The 25,121-nt window shown below is 39.9% G+C and overlaps 1 protein-coding gene across 2 annotated transcripts in view; it reads right to left on the bottom strand.

The window, feature by feature from the left end:
* The window catches only part of LOC136857915 (E3 ubiquitin-protein ligase RNF144B), a 295,359-nt gene that overhangs the window by 226,839 nt on the left and 43,399 nt on the right, over positions 1–25,121 (bottom strand). The window contains exon 1 of one of the 2 annotated variants that reach the window (XM_067136979.2): positions 13,185–13,436. The exons of the other annotated variant lie outside the window; for it this stretch is intronic. The gene's annotated coding sequence lies outside the window, so the exon portion shown is untranslated. Of the gene's footprint in view, positions 1–13,184; positions 13,437–25,121 lie in introns of those variants that run through there. 2 annotated transcript variants of the gene reach the window in all.

The raw sequence follows: 25,121 nt of genomic DNA, 5'->3' as shown, positions 1-25,121 counted from the left end.
GAAGTTATTAATAAATTCCGTTCCAAGAGAAGAAAAGTATAGCATAGTATGAAAACAAACTATTACTGCCAATAAGGTTTAGCAAATAGCATGTTTATCTGTTTTTTCTTTTTTTTTTTTTTGCACAGCTGTGACGCAACTTATGAGGTAATACGATTGCGTGAAGTACGCAGCTAATATACGGCCACAGTAAACGATTATAGGAGAATCAGTCAATATTATATAAGAAATGTAGAGGACAACAGGGGTACACACAGGAACGAGAGTCCACTTCTTTCTTATGTCTGGCCATAGGCTAAAGAGGGTACGTCGCCTTGAAATCCTTTACACAATGGCAAGTGACGTTATTTGTAAGGCTCATGATTTATTAATGACGTAAGAGAAAAAAGAAGATGCACATATCTTCCTCAAGAGACAGAAAGTGACCTTCTGGCACACCACAAAGGAGAGTGCACATTAATAGCCTCATGCAACACATTAGCGTAAATGCTAGTAGACAATATGGGTCATCTACGCATGTAGGTCTCTGCAACCTATGTCGGTTATAGTGTAATTTTGCATACTAAAGAATAGTGAAGTATATCGATCGAGGTTTTAAAAATGTAGTACAGTGTTTATCAGTTCTTCAGAAACATATTTCAGAACGTTACGTAAATTCCGATGCACCTAGAGGAAAGAAACAATTAGGGCCTGAATTTCTTAAATTTACTTTCGATTATGTTAAATATGGAAATTATTAACAATTATTGTGATTCCTACAGATAGGTCTTATGGCGACGATGGGACAGGACAGGCCTAGGAATGGGAAGGAAGCGGCCGTGGCCTTAATTAAAGTACCGGTACAGCCCCAGCATTTGCCTGGTGCGAAAATGGGAAACCACGGAAAACCACGGAAAAGCATCGTCAGGGCTGCCGGCAGTGGGGCTCAAACCCACTATCTCCTAACCGCACGGCCAACTCGCCCAGTGGGAAATATTGAGAATTATTATATATTTTAATTTTAGCACATTTAAAAGAAATCGTGACTTGGTAACATTTACTGATCAGAGCAGATGGGTACATTTCACGATTCCTTCTATCTATAGGACTGAGCACTGAGTACTACATTGACCATTAAGAGAACAAGACCGGATAGTTCTCGCGAAACGCGCCCTTACCAAAATGCAAAACGACAATTTGGGACATTGCAGTTACCGTGGCCTACTTCATACAATGAATACTGTTATTGAAGAATGCTGTTAACAACATTTATCTACTATGTGCTAAGTCGAAATCTCTCATGGACTGATTCTGTGTTATACAAGGTGATTTATATAAACCGGGTGGTTTTCTGAACGACCCCATTTCTTTATCAGTTCTTCAGAAACATATTTCAGAACGTTACGTAAAATGTTCCGATGCACCTAGAGGAAAGCAACAATTAGGGCCTGAATTTCTTTAATTTACTTTCGAATATGTTAAATATTTGGTAGCAGATAGGAAGATCGAACTACGTTCCAAATATGAAGATTAACTTACTTACAGCAGATATTCGAAATGATCTCCATCTTCTTGTAGGAACAGCCGTATCCGTCCTTTCATGCTTCTGACAGTTCGTTGGAACATTTCTTCGTCTATTCCATTAAGTTTAGTCATGATGTTGGTCTTGAAATCTTCAATTTGTTCGTGGTTGATTTCGATACACTTTATTTTTGAAATAACCCCACAGGAAATAACCTGGTATCGTTAAGTCCGGTGATCTTGGCGGCTACTAATTCTTAAGAGATTACTCTGTACTCAAAGAAGCAGCTGACCAGAGCGAGAGACTCGGTTGATCGCAGTCCACATGTAGCAAGTTAATCTCCCACAGTTCCTTCACATTTGGAACGTAGTTCCATCTTCCTATCTGCTACCAGATATTTAACATATTCGAAAGTAAATTAAAGAAATTCAGGCCCTAATTGTTGCTTTCCTCTAGGTGCATCGGAACATTTTACGTAACGTTCTGATATATGTTGCTGAAAATAATCCTGCGTTAACTCAATGCCGCCTAGCTGCTCGACAAATTGCAGGAAAATAGCCTTGTACCGGTCTGTGATCGAGAAGAATGCACCCCCTATTCTGCCTGCCTAGAATGACCTGTGGGTGCAGGGGTCTTTCATGAATACAGTGTGGGTTACGTGTAACCCAAATGCCGGTGTTTTAAGAATTCACGTAACCGGTCAGATGGAATCAGGCCTCATCTGTGAACCACGAGATGTTCAGAATTCCCGGTAGCCGTACAGTAAAATCCAAGAACCATGTGCAGTACAGGACTAGTTTTTCCTTCTCCGGTTTCTGCAATTCGTGAATGGCAGCCAACCTCTTTTTGGCCGCAGTTTCTTTAACTTGGTCGCTCTTTAATAATATGGAATACGAATACTCCACCTGCTGAGACAAACGACGTGACACTTTCCTAGCAGACCGAAGCAAACGAGTCTAAACATCATCTGCCAAACCAGATGTACGATGCTTGTCAGACTCGCTCGACAAAGAGCCAGCTGTTTCCAACTTTATCACTTTAGCCAGTATCGTATCTCTCTTAGGAGAATCGCACACACCATACTCTCTCCTGGCCGATCTTTGCGTGGCTACGATGGAGTTCGCAATCCAATATTTTTTTCCCACAAAAAAACACGCGCTGAGGCAATGTGTACTGCATCTTGATCGAATGTACGGCAAAACAACAAGCAAGATTGAGAAAACAACTGACACGCATAACAAAGAATAACTTGCATACTGTTGGCAAATGTTGGTAAGTGAATCTCTCAGATTTCGTTCACATTTAGAAAGCAATTTTATCTTCTTATCTGCTATCAGACGGAAAAGGGGTCGTTTTGGAAAACAGCAGAGGCGACTGTAGACAGTCATAATTCTTGTTACTGTTGGGAGATGGTACTGCTTACCGTTTGAGTCGCCGGTCGTTTACGAGGAAATTGAGAGAACTATATGAGAGGCACGAAAAGATGCACCGTCTACATGCGGCTTTACTCATCATGTCCTTTTCTCAACATCATCACACCTACCTCTGCCAGAGGATCAACCTCTCTCTGCCAAAGATTCCAACTTGTGAAGCATGCGGCAATCACGGGGCCAGAGCTATGTCTGGTATTATTTCTAGTTATTTGTATCCAGACTGTCACCTTTCCTGTCTAACTCTCACGGGTCAATTCTTGCGCTTTTCTGACCCCCGAGAGTCTTAGGACTGCGAAGTTCAGGGAGTCTTATTCTTCAGCCTTTCAGAATCCTTCCCTTTCTTAAGGAGACAAAAGCTGATAAGTATTGTCGATTTTCCCCATAAACAACCATCAACACAGTCATATGCATATTTCGTTACAAATCACTTACGACGGCGAGTCATTAGGCTAAAAGAAAAAAGTATCGAAATATAGCTCCACAGTTCTCTCCGTTGGCAGTGCTATTACAAAGGTTTTAACGAATATCTTACAGGCAGCACCACCATGCGGACACGCAAAAACCATCGAAGTACCCCGTAACAATACCTGCCCCACTTTATAGACACGCACGAAAGAAAATCAGTGGTCTGTTATTCTGTTTTTGAATAGTGAAGGTGTGAAACATACTGAAATTCATCGACGAATGACTATTCAGTATGGTGAAGTATGTACGCCATAGCAGCAAGATGACAATGCTCAGCATAACTGCACGTGCAACAGTTTCAACTATATAAGACCTGCATTTTAAGCGTCTTCCACATCCCCTACATTCACTAGATCTCACCCCTAGCTATTACCACATGTTTGGGCCACTAAACGAGGCACTGGGAGGAAACAGGCTCCGTTGGGATGATAATGAAGGATGAGGGCGGTGTACGAGTGGCTGCACAACCAACGGATGTTTTAAATAAAGTCATCCACGCACTCTGTAAGACCTGGAGGACTTGCACTGAACGTACCAGAGACTACGTAGAAGAATGACACAGTTGTGTATCACTTTCGCACAATATAATACATTGAAAACAATATGTAACGTTTTCATTTGACTCGCCTTCGTATATTCAACTAAATGCTGGAACTTTTCCTCCTTCCCTCTGCTTAACTGAGGCAACTGAATTCCATGAAATTCATTAGGTACTTTCATGTAGCAAAATATTTTGTTATTGTTGTTGTGAATTCAAATGTTACCATCAGTCATCTTTGAAGTCGTAGACTTCTCTCTACATCAACCAAAACCAATCCATGAAATATATACACAGCAGCATAGGCACCACACGAACACTCAATGCCAAGCGGAATTCAGACACACACTAAGTACTTGTTGTTCATGATCTAGGCATCTCAAGCCCCTAAAAGGAAAAGACTATAGCAAAATGCCTTATATTAGGTCATGGGGTACCTATTCTTATTCTAGTGTGTGGACATTCTTTCGACCACCACATCAACACATTCTAGCAGATGTATATCACACATATGCAGTAAGCAAACTACCGTTTTATTTGATTACTAGAAAATGTACTCGTGCTTCGGTACGATATTCTACCACGTATACGGATTTCTACGTATATTTCTGTGCGCTCAGTGAGTAAGATATATTAAATTGCATGCCTCTTAAGGCTATCCAAGAAACAAAACAGGGAGGACGCCATACGATATTTCCGATGTAAGGTGGGCATTGGGGAAATTTTGATGACAATAGCAGCCCATATTTCCTACTGCCATTCAGAATCGAGTTCGGGAGTTCCTAATATAACGGCAGGCCCACTTGCCAACTGTCATTCAAAATAGAGATGAAGAGTTTTCGTTATAGATAAAGGCCCATTTTCCTAATGACAATCACAATAGAGTTGCAGAGATTTGATTACAATAGAGAAATGAAGCGCTATCTAACGTATAAAAAATCGAGATACAACAAAAAGTCATAGACACGAAGTTGAAGATCTCTAAAAATTGAGCGGCGATTGTGTAAACAGTTTTGCGATACGACTTACCGTTTAGCCAGCAGTTGCCTGAAACGAAGGTCTGAAACCACATTAAAATTGCCTCCACATTTCGATATTTTCCGGGGCCAAAATGTTATACTCTACATTTGAGCAGCTTGGAATTGTTCCTCAAAGGAAAGAATACCCAGGTTTCTGGATTAGCAGTCCCATACATACGGAGTAATTAAGGAAGAAAGTAATACAGTCAAGAAAGTTGAGGACGGCCGGATAGGACAAATATGTAAATACCAAGTGGATGTATTGGAAAATGAAATGTCAATCACTAAATTGTGAAGTTACGGATAGTATAAGAAGGCGGTAACAGAGGAAAAATTTAGGCGAAGGGATTCTTACGTAAACAGAGAGATGACGACTTACTGAGTTATTACTGAAGCCTAAAGAGGTAAAGCAGAGGCAAGAAATTAAAGCGGAATACAGAAGTAGAAGAGAAATACAGTTAAAATTACAGCAAATGAAAGAAAACACCTTACTGTGTGAAATAATGGACTACACTCCGCGGTACTGTTCAAATATTACCCCCCCCCCCCCCTAGTGCTTTCCGAGGACGATTGTAATCTCCAACGGTATTCCGCAAACATCCCGCACAACGGCAGCTTGACGTTTGTCTCGCTTTCTATTGAAGGATCAACCACGAGTTCACAGGTATGATGACGAAAATGCCATCCTTTACTTCCCTGCTGACAAGAAGCCATTATTGACGTTGCCACGGTAACGGGTAGGTTTGTTGTCGGTTAGTCGGTCACTCAATGCGGAGCATAAAAGCCGCAGAAAATAATGTTCTCAGTCATTTGAAGAGTAAGCGAAATTTTGTACATAACAGAAGTTGTTGAAAATGCAAGGACGTTTCACATATAGTCCATGAATTTTACAGAAAATCAATAGTGAATGAAAACCTACAACCTGTTTTCCAGTCTTTGACCGGGTCAGGGATGTAATCAATGAACCATATATAGGCTATTATTACAATGGGGTCGCCACTCCGAAAGTGATTTATGAATGACTGATAAATGCTATGAAATGATAATGGAGTGTGTTGCTGGAATGAAAGATGACAGGGAAAACCGGAGTACCCGGGGGAAAACCTGTCCCGCCTCCGCTTTGTCAAGCACGAATTTCATATGGAGTGACCGGGATTTGAACCACGGTATCCAGCGGTGAGAGGCCGAACCCGCTGCCGCCTGAGCCACGGAGGCTCAGAAAATCAATAGTATAAGAGAAAATGGAAGAAAACTGTTCTGGTTTTGCTATGAACTACCAGTCTATTCAGTGATTTCCAATAATATGTATATCTAAATCTTTCCCTGGATGAGTATAGTTTAAATACGTATAAAGTTTGGTCGAGATTTATCCAGACTTTCGTCGTGATGGTAGAACAAACAGACAAGAAAAATGAAAACCACTGATACGGTCCTGAGTTGACCTAAAACGGATAAATATCTGAAAATGTGTCAAAACAAACGAAATTACAAACAGCGGATCCCTACAACTTTATTTATATAGATACATTTCAAGTCATAATTCACGGTACGTGACATTCATTCCAGAAATCGTAACATGTATTTATATTAATTATTTTCATAGCAAACATTGTAATGAATGGTTCCCAGCTCAGTCCGCTGGTATATGATCATATTAAAAGCTTTCATTCCTCACGAAGCATTTCACCCTGAGGGTTACTCCCTCTCTCTGGCCAGGAGATGAGTGGTGGTTCGAGGTGAAATGATGAAGGGGAGTGGCATTTGAAGGGGCTCAAATATGCCACCCTCGGGTCGGTAGATTTACCGGCACGTAAAACAACTGTAGGATAAAATTCCGACACCTTGGTGTCTCCGAAAACCATAAAAGTAGTCAGTGGGACTAAAACCATTATTATTATTACTATTATTATTATGTAATCAATGTTATTCCTCACGCAAAGGTACAAACCCCAATGTGCCTCAGCAGATATCAAACAGGATGCCCATTAAGCAAGTACTTTTCCAAGAGACGTCTATAATTACTTCTTCAAGAACAACGGAAATCATGTTGCAATGCCTGCCATTTACAGCTGCTTCCAGGAGTTCAAGGGAAGGGTGCTACCAGGAACTTCGAAGATTACGGCTAGCTTGAGCCTTATATTAGTGTTGCTACATTGAAGAAACCTGAGATATAGCAGTCAACTGCCTTGTGTATTTGGGTGTATGTGAGATTTTTTTCTCTAATAACCCGTATGGATGTGGTATCTGTACTGGTGTGAATAATAATAATAATAATAATAATAATAATAATAATAATAATAATAATAATAATAATTTCGTGCGGCTATTTCTAGCCGAGTGCAGCCCTTGTAGGGCAGACCCTCCGATGAGGGTGGGTGGCATCTGCCTGTGTACGTAACTGCGTGTTATTGTGGTGGAGGATAGTGTTATGTGTGAGTTGCAGGTATGTTGGAGACAGCACAAACGCCCAGCCCCCGAGGAATTGGAATTAACCAATGAAGGTTAAAATCCCCGACCCGGCCGGGAATCTAACTCAGGACCCTCTGAACCGAAGGCCAGTACGTTGACCATTCACCCAACGAGACGGAAATAATAATAATAATAATAATAATAATAATAATAATAATTGTATAGTCTCAGCTATCTTGCTGTAGACAATTGACTCTACGCCGTTTACGCTGCCTGCGTGTCACTGACGATGTTCCGCTTTTCTTTGCAACATAGTAGAGAAACAGGAACTCCGCTGGGCGACCTATGGCCAAGTTTTAATTAATTTTGTCGGAAATATAAAACCAGAGATCTTTTCCATGCCGATATCTTACGATGGAGTGCCAAATGGACTTATTTCTACCTTATTTTTGAAATCAGACTTCTTCCGCCTGGTTTTAGTCCGCTATCTTGGCATCTGGACCCCGTCATTCTCCAATGATCCACGGAGAGAGTGGTGGTTATTGTTTTAAGAGGAAGTACAATTGGGTAATCATTAACACTGTTAACACTAAACTGAAGGTCCGGCTCCACGGTTTAATGGTTAGCGTGCTGGCCTTTGGTCACAGGGGTCCCGGGTTCGATTTCCGGTGGGGTCGGGAATTTGAATCATAATTGGTTATTTCCCCTGGCACGATGACTGAGTGTATGTGCCGTCTTCATCATTTCACCCTCATCGCGAAGCGCAGATCGCCTCCGTAGGCCACACGCCATTATTATTATTATTATTATTATTATTATTATTACTAAGCTGAAGTAAAATGAAAGAGGTCCGACACTTCGAAAAATGAAGATATTGGCAAAAGAAAGGGAAGGGCCAGGGCGTGAAAATGAGATTCCCTAGACCTCGCGAACCTAATACCGTCGGGATCGGAAGAGAACAAGAGTTCACCAAGGGAGGCAGACAGGAAAGATGAAAGTAAGGAGCCTGATACAAGTGGAAGCCATGACAGATTAAGGTAGGGGGAAAGGTGGTCCCCTACCAACGCTCCAAGTTGAGAGCACCTAGTACCCCCTTCAAGTCACGTCTTACGACAGGCAGGTGATACCGTGTGGATAGTATACCGCCCCCATCCACAAAGACATCCACGGAAGGAGCTGTTGATGATTAATATGGGTTAGGACTACGAAGGAAGTGGCCAAGTGTAGGCATCATCTCAGAATTTGCATAAAGGTGTGGAAATCCATCATAATATACAATGGTGGAGAGGGATTTTGATTTTAACTACTTTCCTTCTTAATTGTGCTACGTGAAGCTAAACATAAAACAACCTGAAATGTTAAATAACTGCCTCACTACGAGGAATGATATTAAATAATAAGTAAAATTAATCCGTGTCCTCGTCCCGATGTGGTGCAGCTCTTTTGCGGCATATCTCCAATGGAGGTGAGCTGCATGTGCCATTTTAACCACATACCAGCCCTCCTGCCATTCTTAAATCTCTGGGAGTACCAGGAGGTGTATAGGTGAAAGGTATACGCAAGATTAACCTGTAGGCCTAAAACTGAGACTGTCAATTTTCAGAGGTGTGACGTAGGTGAGAGGAAATCCCAGTCATTATGATGCAACATAACGGATGTTTTCCATTAGTTGATATTATTAAAACGACTATAATTTTTTTCCCCATTGAATAACGTTGCAATATTGTATTGTGTCAGCTCCTGAATGACCAAAGACATGGCTCCATTGAAGAATTAACAAATACAATTATTATTATTATTATTATTATTATTATTATTATTATTATATGTGTATGTTCAGTCCTCAGCCCGAAGGCTGGTTGGATCCTCAACAGCTCCGCCATCAGCTGTCACAGATGGCCTAGGCATCACTGAAGAGGCGCACTAGGGAAATGAGGAGTGAGGCAGTTTCCCGTTGCTTTCCTCGTCGAGCCAGAAGCTGCTATTTCATATCACTGTGCCAAGCGCACTGAAATGCGTGCACCAACCGATCCTATGAACAATATTTTTACACCATTCTTTACGCAGCCAGTCCCAGTGCATTAATACTATTACTTATTCCATAAATATTACATATTTAGTTACATATTTCACTGATATTCACTACATTTTTATGTACAAATTTCGCACTTCGATATTAAATAAAATCCGAGCCCTAGTTATAAGAAACATCGAACTCGCGGAATTCGGAAAAGAAAAGCTTTTAACGTACCAGTATAATTTCGTTATTATTACACAAGTATAATACTAGTCCGGCTCCTTGGCTGAATGGGCATCGCAATGGCCTTCGGCTCAGGAGACCCCAGGTTGTCTCGGCCGAGCCGGGGGGATTCTAACTGCGTATGCTAATTCCTATGGCTCAGAGACTGGATGTTAGTGTTTGTCTTAATAAGTCTTTGGTCGTAACACACTTCTCTTTATACAACACATCAAGCTACCAACCACCACAGAAACATGCAACAGCGAATACATCCCTCCACGTGGGGTTGGTGTCAAGAAGGGCATCTAACCGTAAAATTGAGACAAACCCACGTCAATTGTCGAGACTAATGAACTGGAGAAAAGGGCAATACATAATAATAATAATAATAATAATAATAATAATAATAATAATTTTCACTATCTACTCTTACGGTTTTTGGAGACGGCGAGGCGCCGGAATTTTGTTCGTACGTTCTTGTACGTGCTGGGAAATCTACCGACACGAGACTGGCGTACTTCAGCACCTTCAGATACCGCCACACTGAGTCAGGTAATACTATATATTATATTAGTTTACTGATTTCCCGGTTCTAATGTTCAGTAATACGGCAAACGTCTATGTAACATACAGTAGTTTTAAACGATGATCTGAAGTTAGTAAGTAAACTTGAGTCTTCGCCCCGAGGTTGTGCAGCTCTTTTCAGGTACCGGTACATCCCCAATGGAGGTGAGCTGCGTGCATTTGAACCACAAACCAGTCCTCTTGCCAATCTTAAATTTCTGGCAGTACCGGGAATCGAACCCAGGCCTCTGAGGACGACAACTAATAGCACTAACCGCTACACTGCGGAGACGGACATCTGGAGTTAACACTACGGTACGGTATAACACAAAATGTTAAAATTGCGGCTAAAATATCCTGCAAATATAACAGCAGAAAAGATGTAAAATTAGATACAAGGCATTACTAAATAACAGTTATTTCAAGTGTCCTAACATGTGTGAAAGAACTCGTAAATGACAATCGACTGCGCAAGAATGAATATTCTAATCGAAAAACGGAAGATGAGTACCTAACCAACCTCTCCCTCATCTGTTACAAACACCTTTCTATCCTGAAAGAGCGAATTCAGATATCTGAATAATCCACTGAGCTTCCATCAGGTTGGAACGGGTTCGATTTCTGGCTCTATCACGAATTTAAGACGGCTTTGAAACACTCGACGTGGATTCGGTTACGTACAATAAACGCAGTTCGGTATAAATGAATCCCACTTACTACAATTAACTGATCGACCCTTCCTCGTTATTATTCTGTTATTACAACTGTCTAAATTCAATATCTAAAATGTGAAGATCTGCAAGTACTGTACAGTGTTGAGATGTCTAATAACTTATGCAAGAACAGTAGATTAGAAAGATTAATCGCAGTTGAAACGATTATATATCCTTTTCTTTGGTCTTATTTCACAACACCACTTGTTAAAAATAACTACAACAGTTAAATGGAATTTAGGCTTTTTTTTTGTTTTGTTTTGTTTTGGGAATGGGTGAGATAGTGCCAAAATGTTTTGTCTCGATTAAATGCGGAAGAACCTGAGGAGAAAGAGATAATACAGAAAGGATGGGATCAGTCTGATGCACTTTACTTCCAAGTTAGCTTCTGCTCAGTCTCAACAATGAGAGGGTGAGTGAATATATTTGCTAATTCAATTATGAGCGTTTAACAAGTTATCCAGAACAATTTTTGAAAGAATAACTTACTCCAGATCGCACTAAGCTAATACGGGATTGAAGCATGCATACAGCTAATATAAAAGTTGCGATCTTATAAATGTCGAAGGACTAGGCCGTAACTTATTTACAGGTCAGCAAATTAAGAACTACAGTAGGCTCACAGATTTGCGACTCGCATCGACTAGAAAAATCTGAGGTGGAAAGCATTTTGTTCTTAAGGAAAACGTCTGTATATACATGTGAATACATATGAATTACGATTATTGTTAATAGTTATCGAGGATTGAGTTGGATTCCGTTTATGGTCGCCCACCTTTGTAGCCCAGTGGTGTAATCTTTTCTGCGATAGGAATCGAAGTCTCTAAAAGATTGAATCCCAGTGCTAATCGTAAATATGAGCATGGTTTTCTGCGACATTTTTCACTCCCTCCAGGTAAATACCGGTAAATACCTGGGCAGTAGCTATTTCAAGACGTGAAGGATCTACGATAACCCTAAACCCAAATAGATAGATACCGGTAAGTAGATAAACTAGCTTACTATATAATTACACAAATAGATGTTATCAGACAGTTTTCACAGTCGCAAATAATGTCGGCTAATGGCCAAAATTTGATATATGGCCCAAAGCCCCTAAAACGAAGAAGCAGCAGTAACAGTACACTACATACGCGTAGGACTAGATCATTTATGTCATAGGATTGAATTCGGTAGTGCGAAGAACTCGCCACGTAAATTAGAAAAATACAGCAATTAACTCAAAGGACTGAAATGATCGCTTTGAAACTTCAGACGGTGGTGGTAATTGTTTTGAATTGTAGCACCTGTAACACCTGTGTAACTCAGACGAGTTTTTGGGAACGATCCTAAGGAGGGACTTTCACATATACATAGACTGTAACTAATCACGAGATAAGAATGAAATTTCGCGTCTCTTAGTGCGAGATCTTTATTTTTTTATTTTTTATTTTTTATTTTATTTTTTTTATTTTTTATTTTTTTATTTTTGGGTAGGTTTGAACTACCCGAGCTCATACCAACTGATTGGAAAGAAAACAACACCGGAAACGTCAACCAAAACAATGAACAAGATAAACTATGCCTAAAAAAATATCTTAGTGAATATCAACATTAATAAATATATAGCAAAAGCAAGAAATTAATGAAATGTGAACAAGAACTAAAAATTCAAGTAACTATGCTACGATGAGCAGAAAGTAACATCACTCCCATATTATAAACAAACTGTCACAAACTGAACTGCAACTACACCGGCCAACCTCATTAAGTAAGGACCTATGGGAGGCAATAATTCACAACAGAAGCACTGATACGACTCCACGATCGAACGTGGGAGCGATTCTAAAACGAATTTAAAACGCTATGTAGAGCCAACATCTTTTCTGGAACTTCAACCTTTAACGCCACTTTGTCTTGTATTATGGTTCTAAGGGCGAATATCTTTTTTTTTTTTTTTTTTTTTTTTTTTTTTCCGTAAGAAAACTCACGTCTGAACATTCACTAATTTTAATGGTCTATACACGACCTTGACTAGCTTCTGTGAGAACTCTTCCACACAAAGCAACATATTTTTTCTACACCAGTGCCACGTCAAGAGTATAGAAAGACGCTCTATCGAAACAAAGTCAATATTGCTATACACAGTTACATCGTGTGCTTTCCTGATGCTAAATTACTAGATATGTAGACACTTTCTCTTCACTTATCATACGAGTTTTCGAAACAATGCGTGAAAATTAGAAAAATGAACACAGTTCAGCAGGTATATTCTTGTATATGACTGGGATCGTAAATACAAATTGTATGGAAGTTTGTCTCACCTTGTATAATCCAGTAACTGCTTCACAATGTTAAAAACTAAAGTAAGACTTCAATAGTTGAACAGATGAAGTTCGTAATGGTAGATATAATATTTCAATCTACCAGCTTTATAATGGTATCTTGCTAAAAACACGAAAGCACAACTTAACTATGTTATTCTCAATGATTTTAACTAGTTCTAAACAGCACTCTAGAAACACTTCCACCAAGACTAAACTAAGTCTGCGCAACTGCGTAGAGTGGCTGCCAGCTGCCACAACTCGAGTTCTTTGCGGCGGGAGGTTGGCACTGTTGGAGGGGATAAAAGGTGGGTTTGATGGATAGTTGGAAGGGGGAAGGGGGAAGGGGGAAGGGGAGAGGGGAAGGGGGGCGAGGAGGCGAAGTGAGGAGTAGCAATACTCATCTCGTATCTTTTCTCCCAACCGGCAACGCTCAAGTAAGGACATCAAAACAGATGTAAGTTGTGTATCAAATATGATTTCCTTACAGAACTTTTAAAAAAGGAAATAATTCACATGTCGTATCTCAGAATAACTATTTAAAGAGAAAGGTCTTCGATGTGTTGACTGAGCATGCCAATCAAGGGCGTGTTTAAAGAACGGACCCAGAAATCATTAGCACAATACGGCATTTAGAAAAATGTAAACGTCGTGAGTACTAGAGGAGTAACGAATATGATACGGGCCCACCTGCAGAAATTATAGCTGGATGCCCTCAAAGAAATTGCATAAAACCAATCCTAACACACAAATTTAACTGCAGCAAATACAAACAAAATGTTACTGCCACTAACAGGTAAAATTAATGATCACTCGAATTTTCAAAGGAAAAAGCATGTTAAATTGTGAAATATTTATTTTATTATTTACAATGATTATTTTTATTTTTAAAATCTAATATTATCTGTCTGTTATTGTTAACCTTAGTTACTCAGATATATATTTCATGAAAATAATCAACGTAAATAATAAAACAAATGTTTCACAATTTAACAATCTTTTTACCTTTAAAAATTAAAGTGATCCATTAATTTTGCCGGCCAGTGTATTTCCCTTTAATACAGTACAGTATGTGCAACAAATTCATAGATTTTATTTTAAAACTTAAATATTTTGTTGCGATTGAAATACAACATAAAAATTGCCTTTTGTTTTTATATTTTAAAAACTTGTCTATATTAACATCAAACTCTAATAAAACTCAGCCATGCGGCTGCGGCGTGCTTTCTGATATGTAAAAGTGATTATTTGACTAACATCAGAGCGCGCCGCTCTTGTTGCGAGAGACGGCTGTGTTGAACTCAACACATTATAATAATTGCAGCTATAAACATTCACCTGATATCTACTTACGAATTGTAAAAACAATTTTTTTTAACCCATTCAACAAATGCATCATTTTGTAACATTTCCCGTTCAGAACGGCATTCCGGTAAATTTATTTATTTATTTATTTATTTATTTATTTATTTATTTATTTATATGGGGAAGTCTGTCGGGGCCCTTAAGCATTAGGTCCACATCCATTGCAAACCTTGCAGGCCCTAACTTTACGCCACAGGTGGGTACCAATGGGAGAGAGCACTGTCATTCTAAACGAGCAGTCGTTTCATCCTTATCTGCTGTGTAGGAAGATGGAACTTCTTCAGAAGGTTGTGTGGGAAAATGTTATACAAAAAGGGAAGTCTCAGGACCGCCTTCGACCTATTCTTAAGAAGTTTCCCTTCTGTCGAATGCCGATCGCGGGTTGAAACCCAACAGAAGTTTAAGGATATTTGAAGAGCGAAAACAAATTCTGATGACACATTTCCCCAACAAAATTAATTAAAACTCGGCCATGAGTCACCCTACAGAGGTCAATTTCTCTTGTGCAAGGATTGTTAGCCTCTGTAGCTTCGGGCCATAAGCCCATTTACGATTTTAAGTTTTTTTTTTTTTTCTAAAAGGAGTGCTAGTGTTTCGCCTCCTAGCTTTTTGTCCATGACCGTTCATGTTAAACCTTTTACTTTTAATTTAAGTCCATTTAGAATGAGGCACTCACTGCCCCGGTTTAAAGTATAATTATCGACAAACGAGTGTGTAACTGTTGAGCAGAAGTGACTGCAAACACTGTTTCTGAAACTTGTAAGAAATAATTTTGTAAGAAGGTTGGGCCTCTTAGAGGCTGGACTACAATAACCTTTCGGAACGTTTCCTAGAATGTAAGTGAGTGGAGCAAATATGCTCTTGAAAAATAATGTATCTTCAGAGCTACAATGCCCATCCCTTGTAAACTATTGTGTCGATAATTTTCTCTGTTGTACCTGATTTTCTGACTTATAGTCCGCTGTTGTTACCCGAGCTGACGAGCTCATCGTAATATTGTTGTTGTTTATTCAGATTATCTATCAAATTTTAAAATCATAAAAAAAGAAGGAAATAAAATTTCAAAATTTTGTGGTTTAATTTATGCTCTGGTCATTTCCCTGTCCAACCATTCATCCCGGCACCTTCTTACACCTCTGCGTTCCACGGAATCCGCGGAACAATTATTATTGCAACTTAATAAAGCCACTGTCGCTTTCTTCCCACTCCTAGCCCTTTCCTATCCCATCGTCGCCATAAGACCTATCTGTGTCAGTGCGACGTAAAGCAACTTAAAAAACTGAAAGCATATCCGGTCTAATTTAATCTATCCCTGCTGCCTTACGACAGTGTAATTTATTTACCACCCTTTCCACTTCCTCGGGAGTAACTTCACAGCCAACTTTGTTCTCCCCAGTCCCGATGGTGAAAAAAAATCATTATCAGAATGTTGTCCGGCAGGGTGGGAGAGATGGTAATATGGTTCTACCAATTTCCTCGTTAACGGCCGGTAATTCAACCGTTAAGCGGTACCACCCTCCCTGACAGTAATCATATTTATGACTGTCTACAGTTTCCTTTGCTGTGTCCAATAGCAGATTGCTCTTGACCAATAGCATGATTACTTTGTCAGTGGCAGTCCACGTGGAGTACTTCAAAGGCGTGCCGGTCCTGAAGCCGGCTCGCTTGTCAGGTATCCAGTGTTGCACAGCTGCACGCAGTTCTGTCTATAGGTGGGCCGGCGTAAGGTTGCACATGACAGCTGCGCACAATATTGGTCACACTGCAGTGGCGCACGAAGCGATGTTGCCGCCGTAACAACAGCTGATTGCACGACACATGTGTTTTTAAAAACATGGGAGAAATGTTTTTAATGTCATCGCGTTGATACACAATACAAATGAAATCTGCCGACAAAAATTGAACTTTCAACTCACCGATTATTCATCACACAAAATTATACGAGATAAATATACTACGAAGTTCTTATTATCGCGATGTTAGAAAACACGGAAGAAATCGGCCAACAAGGATCTCACTTCATATACACCTTCACCAATAAATGTTAGAATAATATACACCGGTGCTAACACAAAATGTTTCAAGTAAATTCTATAAAATTTACGAAAATTCAGAAACTTTATTTTCATACCTGATTCACAAAGGCAAAGGCTCGATACCCTCCAGTTCACTGCCATCACTACCGTCGCCTTCGTTGTCACTGTCATCATCGTCTAGGCAGATCATCAACTTCTGAGAGTCACTGATGATGCCATGTATTGCCATTGCCGAATTAATGAATGCTACAACATGGCTAAATTTCTTCCTGCACAAAGCCGCATCCATTCGAGCAATACTCTCCCGGAACAGTCCTTCCACTTCAGTAACTGTGAAGGACGTGTTATAAGTGCGTACGTAATGTTTTACTTCACCCCATACCGTACCAACTCAATGAGGTTGAAGTGACAGTGGTACGGCGGCAACCTAATAACCTCGTGCCCTTGTTCCTTCGCTACCTCGTCGACAATTTTTTTTTTTTTTTTTTGCTATTTGCTTTACATCGCACCGACACAGATAGGTTTTATAGCGACGATGGGACAGGAAAGGCCTAGGAATGGGAAGGAAGCGACCGTTGTCTTAATTAAGGTACACCCCCAGCATTTGCCTGGAGTGAAAATGGGAAACCACGGAAAACCATCTTCAGGGCTGCCGACAGTGGAATTCGAATCCACTATCTCCCGGATGCGAGCTCACAGCTGCGCGCCCCTAACCGCACGGCCAACTCGCCCGGTGTCGACTAATTTAGTCATACACATATGCGCTGGGATATTTCTTTACTGCAGCCATTCCACTTACAGTTCTTTACGGGCGCTCGAAGAAGGGGTCTTGTCCATTATTACGGAGTGGTAACGTGCATTGTCCATAACAATGACAGAAGGGACTTTGAGCTGTAAAAATCGTACTCGTGTCTTCGTATTGCATCAGCCTGGAAAGAATTAATTCCTATTACAGGAGATAGCTTAATTCGTTTCTTTCCCGGAGTGCTGTGAAACAAGTCCCTACTATCAGCCCCGTTTTCGCTATTGCTATGTACCCCCGTCACTTTTTCCTTCTGTTCTTGGAGGCGAACACCTGTTTGAATGGCAGTACGCTTTGAAAGCCCTAATGTTTGAGATTTTCGATCCACAACATGATCTATAGGAACGGAGAGACGACTATACAAGCGTACGAATTTCGTCTCCCTCTCGTAAAATTCACGAGTTCTCCGCACTAATTCTAATGCCTGACTATTAAGGGACACTCCCCGGCTCAAAGGATTATCACTTCGCGCTTCATGACTATGTTGTCATTTCCGAGATATCGCACTGCATTCGTTAAAATAAAATTTCACAATTATCTCAAAATGAAAACAAAACCTTCATAAACGCGCGAATCACACCTGACCACGTGCTAGCGGCGACAGACAAAACGGCAACACTTCAATACAGTAGTCGAGCTACTTATAGATGGCACCACTATACTACCTATATTGCCAACAACAATCAACTGAAAATAGTTCGTATTTATTTTGTAGCTCGCTTAAACCTTATAATATATTTTAAATGCTCATATTTGTGTAGGCAAATAAAAGATTATGAACACTATACGGAATTAAATACGAATTAACATGAATAAAATGCGTAACTCGTATCTGACATAAAAAGTAGTGGATTGGTGATTTTGACTGACGGGTGACGTTCTTCATTTCATTTTTGTAGTGGTGCCAACATGACTTACAACTGTCAAGTGCAACCTTGTGCCGGCCCACCTATAGTCTCGCTGCTCGCTCTCAGGGGCTAAGTACTTAAAAGGAAGAGTTGGCAAGGCTGTGTCTTGAGTTGGGGAAATCGTGGCATTCCGCGGACAAAGAATGTAAACACAGCCGGCCAGCTTGGCTTCAAAAGCATGCCGTTTGTTAACGAGGAAATTGTAAGAACGATATACAGTTACTAATAACTAGGTTGCGTGCCAAAAACCGGATTTAATTTCAATCCTCTCCACAATGTTTACATGGAGTTAAGGCATATGACGCTGTAGATGGTGATTCGTCCGTCACATGGAGACGTTAAGCCTTGAGCAGACCCCTTTTGTGTTACTCAACAGGAGTAGGCAGTGCCAACACCAGGTTTCATCCTCTCCCTACTTCATCATCATCATCATCATCGTCATCTCATCACACCCAGACGCGTAGGTCGCCCATGGGAGTCAAATAGAAAGACCTGCACGAAGTGGGCTGAACCTGAACATGACTTCGGATACTTGCGGCAATAAAAGCCATACGCTAAGTAAACCACAGCTCTGTACGTTGTTACAAATCACATACGTTGGAATCGTTAACTTTCTTCTTGTCCAGAATGATATTCATTATTATTATTATTATTTATTATTATTATTATTATTATTATTATTATTATTATTATTTTACAAAAATTATTACTACAATTTGTGGACGGCAGATTGGGAAAGAACAAGCCTCAGGTACAGAGAAATGTCCCTATCTCCGTTAATTAAATATAGCTCACTGTACATATAAAATCTGCGTATGTACAGTACGGCGCCATGACTAAATGGTTCGCGTGCTGGCCTTTGGTCACAGGGGTTCCGAGTTCGATTCCCGGCAGGGACGGGAATTTTAATAATCATTAGTTAATTTCTCCAGTACGGGGGCTGGGTGTATGTGTCATCATCATCATTTTAATTATCACGACGCGCAGGTCGCCTACGGGAGTCAAATCGAAAGACCTGCACCTGGCGAGCCGAACATGTCCTCGAACACTGCCGGCACTAAAATCCATACGCCATTTTTTTTTTTTTTGGGGTAGGCCTATGTACAATATGTCCAACTCTTGTTCCGTTTCTCTGCGGGGTCGGGTATAAAGTGAGACGAATCTTCATAGTGATTTTTTTACTACTGGATGCCCTTCCTGACGTCAACGTAATCAAAGGAGTCAATGAGATGAAATGAATAACGTGATATATGATAGTAGGAAGGGAGAGGGAGAAATCCGGTGCCGGCACGTAGCCTACTCGTGTCGAACAGCACGAAGCGGTCTGCTCCAGGCTTTACGTCTCCATCTGACAGACGACTCACCATCAAGAACGATATATACCCTCACTCCATATGAGCACTGTGGAGAGATTTGAAATTTAATCTAGGCTTTTGGCACGCAATCTAGTGATTAGAAAGTGTATACCTACCCTGACGGCCAACGTTCTGATGGTAAAAATGTTTCCGACGATAAACACGGTGTCAGACCATGTATATCATGGCCACCAGGCGAGCTAACATATAAAATCTGCATATCTTACATATATACAACTTTATACCTTAGAAGTACTATTTATACATATACTCGTGAACTCCTGTTCATGACTCCATTATTATAAATAAATGACACGGGGAGAGAGAGAGAGAGAGAGAGAGAGACACACACATTCCATATAATCACTGTCAATGTGTGCGGGTTTTAAGGCCCTTAAGAACCTTCCCTTTGCGACAAAATTCTTCTAGAGGAAGGTTCTTTATTTCACAAGGAATGTTATTCCAGCCAATGATCAGGTAGTGGTGGTGGTGGTGGTGGTGGTGGTGATTATTATTTTAAGAGGAAGTACAACTAGGCAACCATCCTCTACATAACACTAATCAGAGAGAAAAATGGAAAAAATCTGTCGGCCAAAGAAAGGCGAGGGCCACGAAGGGCGTGAAAATGAAAGACTCCCTAGGCCTCGAATACTCCAATATCGTCGGGGTCGGAAAAGAACAAATGTTGACAAAGGGAGGTCTGACGGGATAGATGAAAGTGAGGAGCTTGGCAAAAGTAAGCGGAGGCAATGCCAGGACTCAGCTAAGGGCCCCGTAGTCGACAACCCACTCTTGAAAGTTCAGAGACCCTGGGGCCCCTTTTATATATAATACCTTCATTGGTGGCGGAGTTAGGGCTCAAGGGCTTCTCTTACACTTAACCACTCTTACAATAGGCAGGGGATACCGACTTTCATCCGGGACACATCTTTAATCCTGAATATTGAAGGATTCTATTCAGCTATGATTTTTAAAAATTGACTCTTCCTTAGTGGCACTTTGAATAGGCTCTCGCCAGACGAGGGTTTTTACCAAGACACATGTATCTCTGTTATAGGTTTGTAAGGTGGAGGGAAACCAATAACGTGGAAAAATAACCTCGAGATCAGATTGTAACAACCATTATCAAATTCTCAGCAGTAATCGTCAGAAACCATCTGTATTGATGTCACAGCACTTGAAATTTCGCTACGAACCTATGGCTCGAAAATTATTACAAATGCGTGTACATCACTTGTGTGTTATTTTGTGTCTCATGGCAAGCACATTTTAGTGCCAGATTAAATTTTTATCCTGCTCTAAAATACATATTTAACAGTTTTCAATTTCAAACGAGCAAATAAGCCTAGTATGTGTGGTCTATCGTTCATTCTGTGCTGTACTAATTATATATCTCACTGTTACTATCCTAAACAATTGTCAGTAGTTCAATACGAGTATATCGCTGATATTTATTTTACGAAATGGTCACATTGCTTTTGCCAAATCTACTAGTAGATGCTCATTGCTAAGCTTTAAAACGGCTATGTGGGATTGTTAAACATCTTTAGGGCTAACGTAGATGAAGAATGTGGAATTTGCCTTACCCTTAATGACGGCCTCCAGTTTTCAGTTCTTTTCCCACACATGAGGCACACACTTCCGCAAAACTGTCCATCTGTGTAAATGAATAATCTTGAAAGGAAATCGTGAATCACAACGCTGCATAACTTCAGTCGAAGCTGAAATGACCTTTAACACTTGAATTATATTTTGTCAAATATGTTATTTCATAGAAACTTATAACGAAGATAGAAATGAGTTAGTACCTAGAAATATAAATGAGAAATGCAATTTAAACTTCGAATTGTAAAATGTCTGGTTCTCTTGATGGACAAAATGAAGGTAAAATAAACGCGCTACTTAGACAGTCCATTGTGGTTAAGAGGGCTTCTTTTAAACAGAACAATGAATTTTCATTTCATCGAAGTCCTGCAATTGAATGGGAGTTCTAATCTTCAAAACAATATACCGGTACTTGATATGATATAATATTCACTTGTGGTTTGTTTCGCGGGGATGCAAATTATTATAAGAAGACCGCTATTTCCGCAAGGCGGAACATGATATCTTAGAATCAAAGAATATAAACGATCAGAATAGCCTCTCGATGACGGACGAAACCCATAGAAAACATATAAGCAAAGATGACGGAATAGTAAGTTCTGGAAGAAAAGAAGTTGCTTGTTCGATCCAATGTGATCGTGACAAACACGGAGTATATCAACACCACCTATAGAGAAGGCCTAGCAATACAAATACGATCATCGTGTGACGTCATGCTGGTACGTCCTATCCGAACTATAAATAGCTGGAAGCGTGTTTTGAATGTTATTTTTGTTGGATGTGTGAAAAAAGTGTACTTTATGACTACTGCGTGGGAGTTTATGTCCTTTACTTGGTGGTAGGCCTAACTATCACAGTAAAAGGTATAATACCTCAAAAGCGCAGTGTGCCAAATTGTAAACGTACGGTAATTATTTAAACGGACCAAAAGTGAGTGTATTCTCTTTCCCTGCTAATGAAGAACTGGGGTTAAAATGGATAAGAGCTATTCATTGGGAGGATTTTATTCCTACGAAACACTCTAGGGTAGGAATACATAGTTTTGGTTTACTAAATCCTTTTGACACAGAAATCACATTAAAAAATTGCGAACAGCATAGTTAACGAACATGTGCATTCACTTTCCAATGTTATTGTCTTTTGGGTATGCGAACTCCATTTTAAAGATAGATTGAAAGACCCACAAGTATGTTAGATGAAAGGAACGGGAGGTTGCTCACTGCTCCTTCGTAAAACCCCAGATTGGTGAAAGGTTAGTTTATCATTCCTAGATAAAGCACAATTATGTTTGAGGCCTATTATTTGTTTCTTAATAGAATGCCAGTTTCAGTACAACAGTGTAACAAGTAATTTTAAACATTTTAGATGCAGCTCCATCAGAGTTTCCAAACTTCCCTCAATATCTCTCTGGAACCAATACTACCTCCCGTGAAGATCCAGAAAACAGGTGGCGTTCAGTGGAAAACCAGTGTTTAGAAAATGCTATTACTGACAGTTTACGTACATATAATGAACATGCTGAGGCAATACGATTAAAAAACTTTGAGGAATTAAAGCTGAAAGTGAATGACATAACATTTAATACCGAATGGGACTTGCTCAAGGAAGAATCACGTTTATATTTCATTTTAATGAAAGAAGAACCTAACCCTCATATTTCTTGTTGTGTTAAAACAACACAAGATTTATATGCTTCATTATTTGTATGCATCTTCCAGTATGTCTACAGCCAGGAAATTGGAGAGATTTTCTCTGTTCTTTATGGTTTGTTGCAAAACTTAGAAACAAAGTTTCCTGAGTAGAAACATGTGAATTTCTTAAAAGAACAAGTATTCTTGCTACCTAAGAATTATTCCTGGGAGTTAATGGTATTTTCTTCATTAGCTTATTCAATTCTTCCCTATTGTTACAATTGTTTTTTGTGCTAATTGCTTTATGTCGCACCGACACAGATAGGTCTTATGGCGACGATGGGACGGGAAAGGCCTAGGAATGGGAAGGAAGCGGCCGTGGCCTTATTTAAGGTACAGCCCCAGCATTTGCCTGGTGTGAAAATGGGAAACCACGGAAAACCATCTTCAGGGCTGCCGACAGTGGGGTTCGAACCCACTATCTCCCGGATGCGAGCTCACAGCTGCGCGCTTCTAACCGCACGGCCAACTCGCCCGGTTATGTTACAAATTTATTCGAGGATCTGGTAACTTAACTCTTCCTGCTCCACGTACGTTGCAAATAATATGCTCAAAGATTGTAACAAACCCTCTGCAGGAAAAGAATGGCAATTATCTGCTCTGATTTAGTGTAAGAGAAAGCCTAATGGCCTTAACTACGCCAGTAAAGACATTTATCTACCTATATGAGTAGTAAATTTCCATTAAAGTCCCCAGAAGAGAAATTAGTACTATTGTGCCATTTCACTGTAATGAGAAGTTACAATCGTAAGGAGAACAAAGATGAGACCCATGTATCTTGGAATAATTAACGCCGAAAAACCTAAATCATATGGCATGTGAAGGCAAAAGTGAGATCCGGAAGGCAGTGAAAAGGATCGAACGGGAATATTGTTACTGACAATTAAAAAAAAAACAATAACGTAAAAACGAGATTGGATTGCTACCGTAAAATACGCGAACTGGAGAAAGAAGTAACTGCATCAGAATATTAAAGACGGCCTAATAAGGAATCAACTTCGCGGGATAGAGAAGAAATTTGAGAAGCTACATGGAAGACTGAACTAGGAAGGAATTAGTTCATTCAGCGATTTTCAAGGGAAATGAGAAGAAGAAGTCAAGTAGCAAGTTTGCGTCACCGCAGTCCTTGCTGACGTACTTCTCGGTTACGAAAGTAAAGGGTTACGAAGAGAATCCTACAGTGAATCGAGATATACTGAAGAAGAGAACTAATTATTTCAAATCTTAAAATCTTACATCAACTTAAGGAGGGATTCGTCCAGTAAATCAGCTCTTTCAGAGGAAACAATCTTCATTGTAGATAGGTTCTCATAGCCATCTTCGATGGAAATGCTAATTAATCTCGTATGCCATTCTGTTCAGACTAGACTACTGATGAACATGGAGCTCTAAGAAGATGATAAGCCGAACTGCCCAAATCGATGCCGCAGGATGACGTTGCCGATTAAGATGACCGAGTCCAGAGAAGGAATATGTGAATATTTCCCGTCTACCCAGGGAAATAAATAGCGACGTTCCAATATGTCCTACCAGCTGGATGTATGACGGCGATTGGAGCTGATGAATTCAGATAAGTTTCACCTTTTAAATCAGTATCATAATGTTTGTATTCAATTGTAAATGTAGTATCGTTTATTAATTTATTAAGTGCGAAGTGACTAAACGAGAAGAGTGGTGTGATGAATCAGAATGAAGGTAGATAGGTAGTTTTTCGGATATGCATAATAAATCCCTAACTAGGTGGTTATTCAGTGATAAAAGCCTACGTTCGGAATGTAATCTGTTTAGTGTGGAATTCTGAGTTAGTCAAAGTGATAGTAAGTCGTATGGTACACGATAGAGCGATATAGGTACATATGTACAAGGGTTATGGTCAATGAGTGCCATGTAGGATATGCTTGCTAGGTAGACACATCTGTTTATAATGAATGATGATTATGACTGAATGGAGGTCATGGTATCTGGAAATGTGTCCAGGAACGATAGTAAAAAAAATAAAAGGCCACAAAGGTAAAATATGAGCCCGTGTTAGTAGGGAGACAGATTATGGTTGTGAAAGTATAATAATAATATTTTTAAGAGAAGTTGACGCATAATTGATGATTTAGAATAATGATGATTATTAATTCTTCACGAGGATGAACACGGTGATGTGGCTAGGTACTCAATGGTTTT

This window comes from Anabrus simplex, chromosome 1 (assembly GCF_040414725.1).
Source record: "Anabrus simplex isolate iqAnaSimp1 chromosome 1, ASM4041472v1, whole genome shotgun sequence".
Lineage (NCBI taxonomy): Eukaryota > Metazoa > Arthropoda > Insecta > Orthoptera > Tettigoniidae > Anabrus > Anabrus simplex.
The sequence above is the reverse complement of the archived record's forward strand: the minus strand, read 5'-3'. Positions and strand labels throughout refer to the sequence as shown.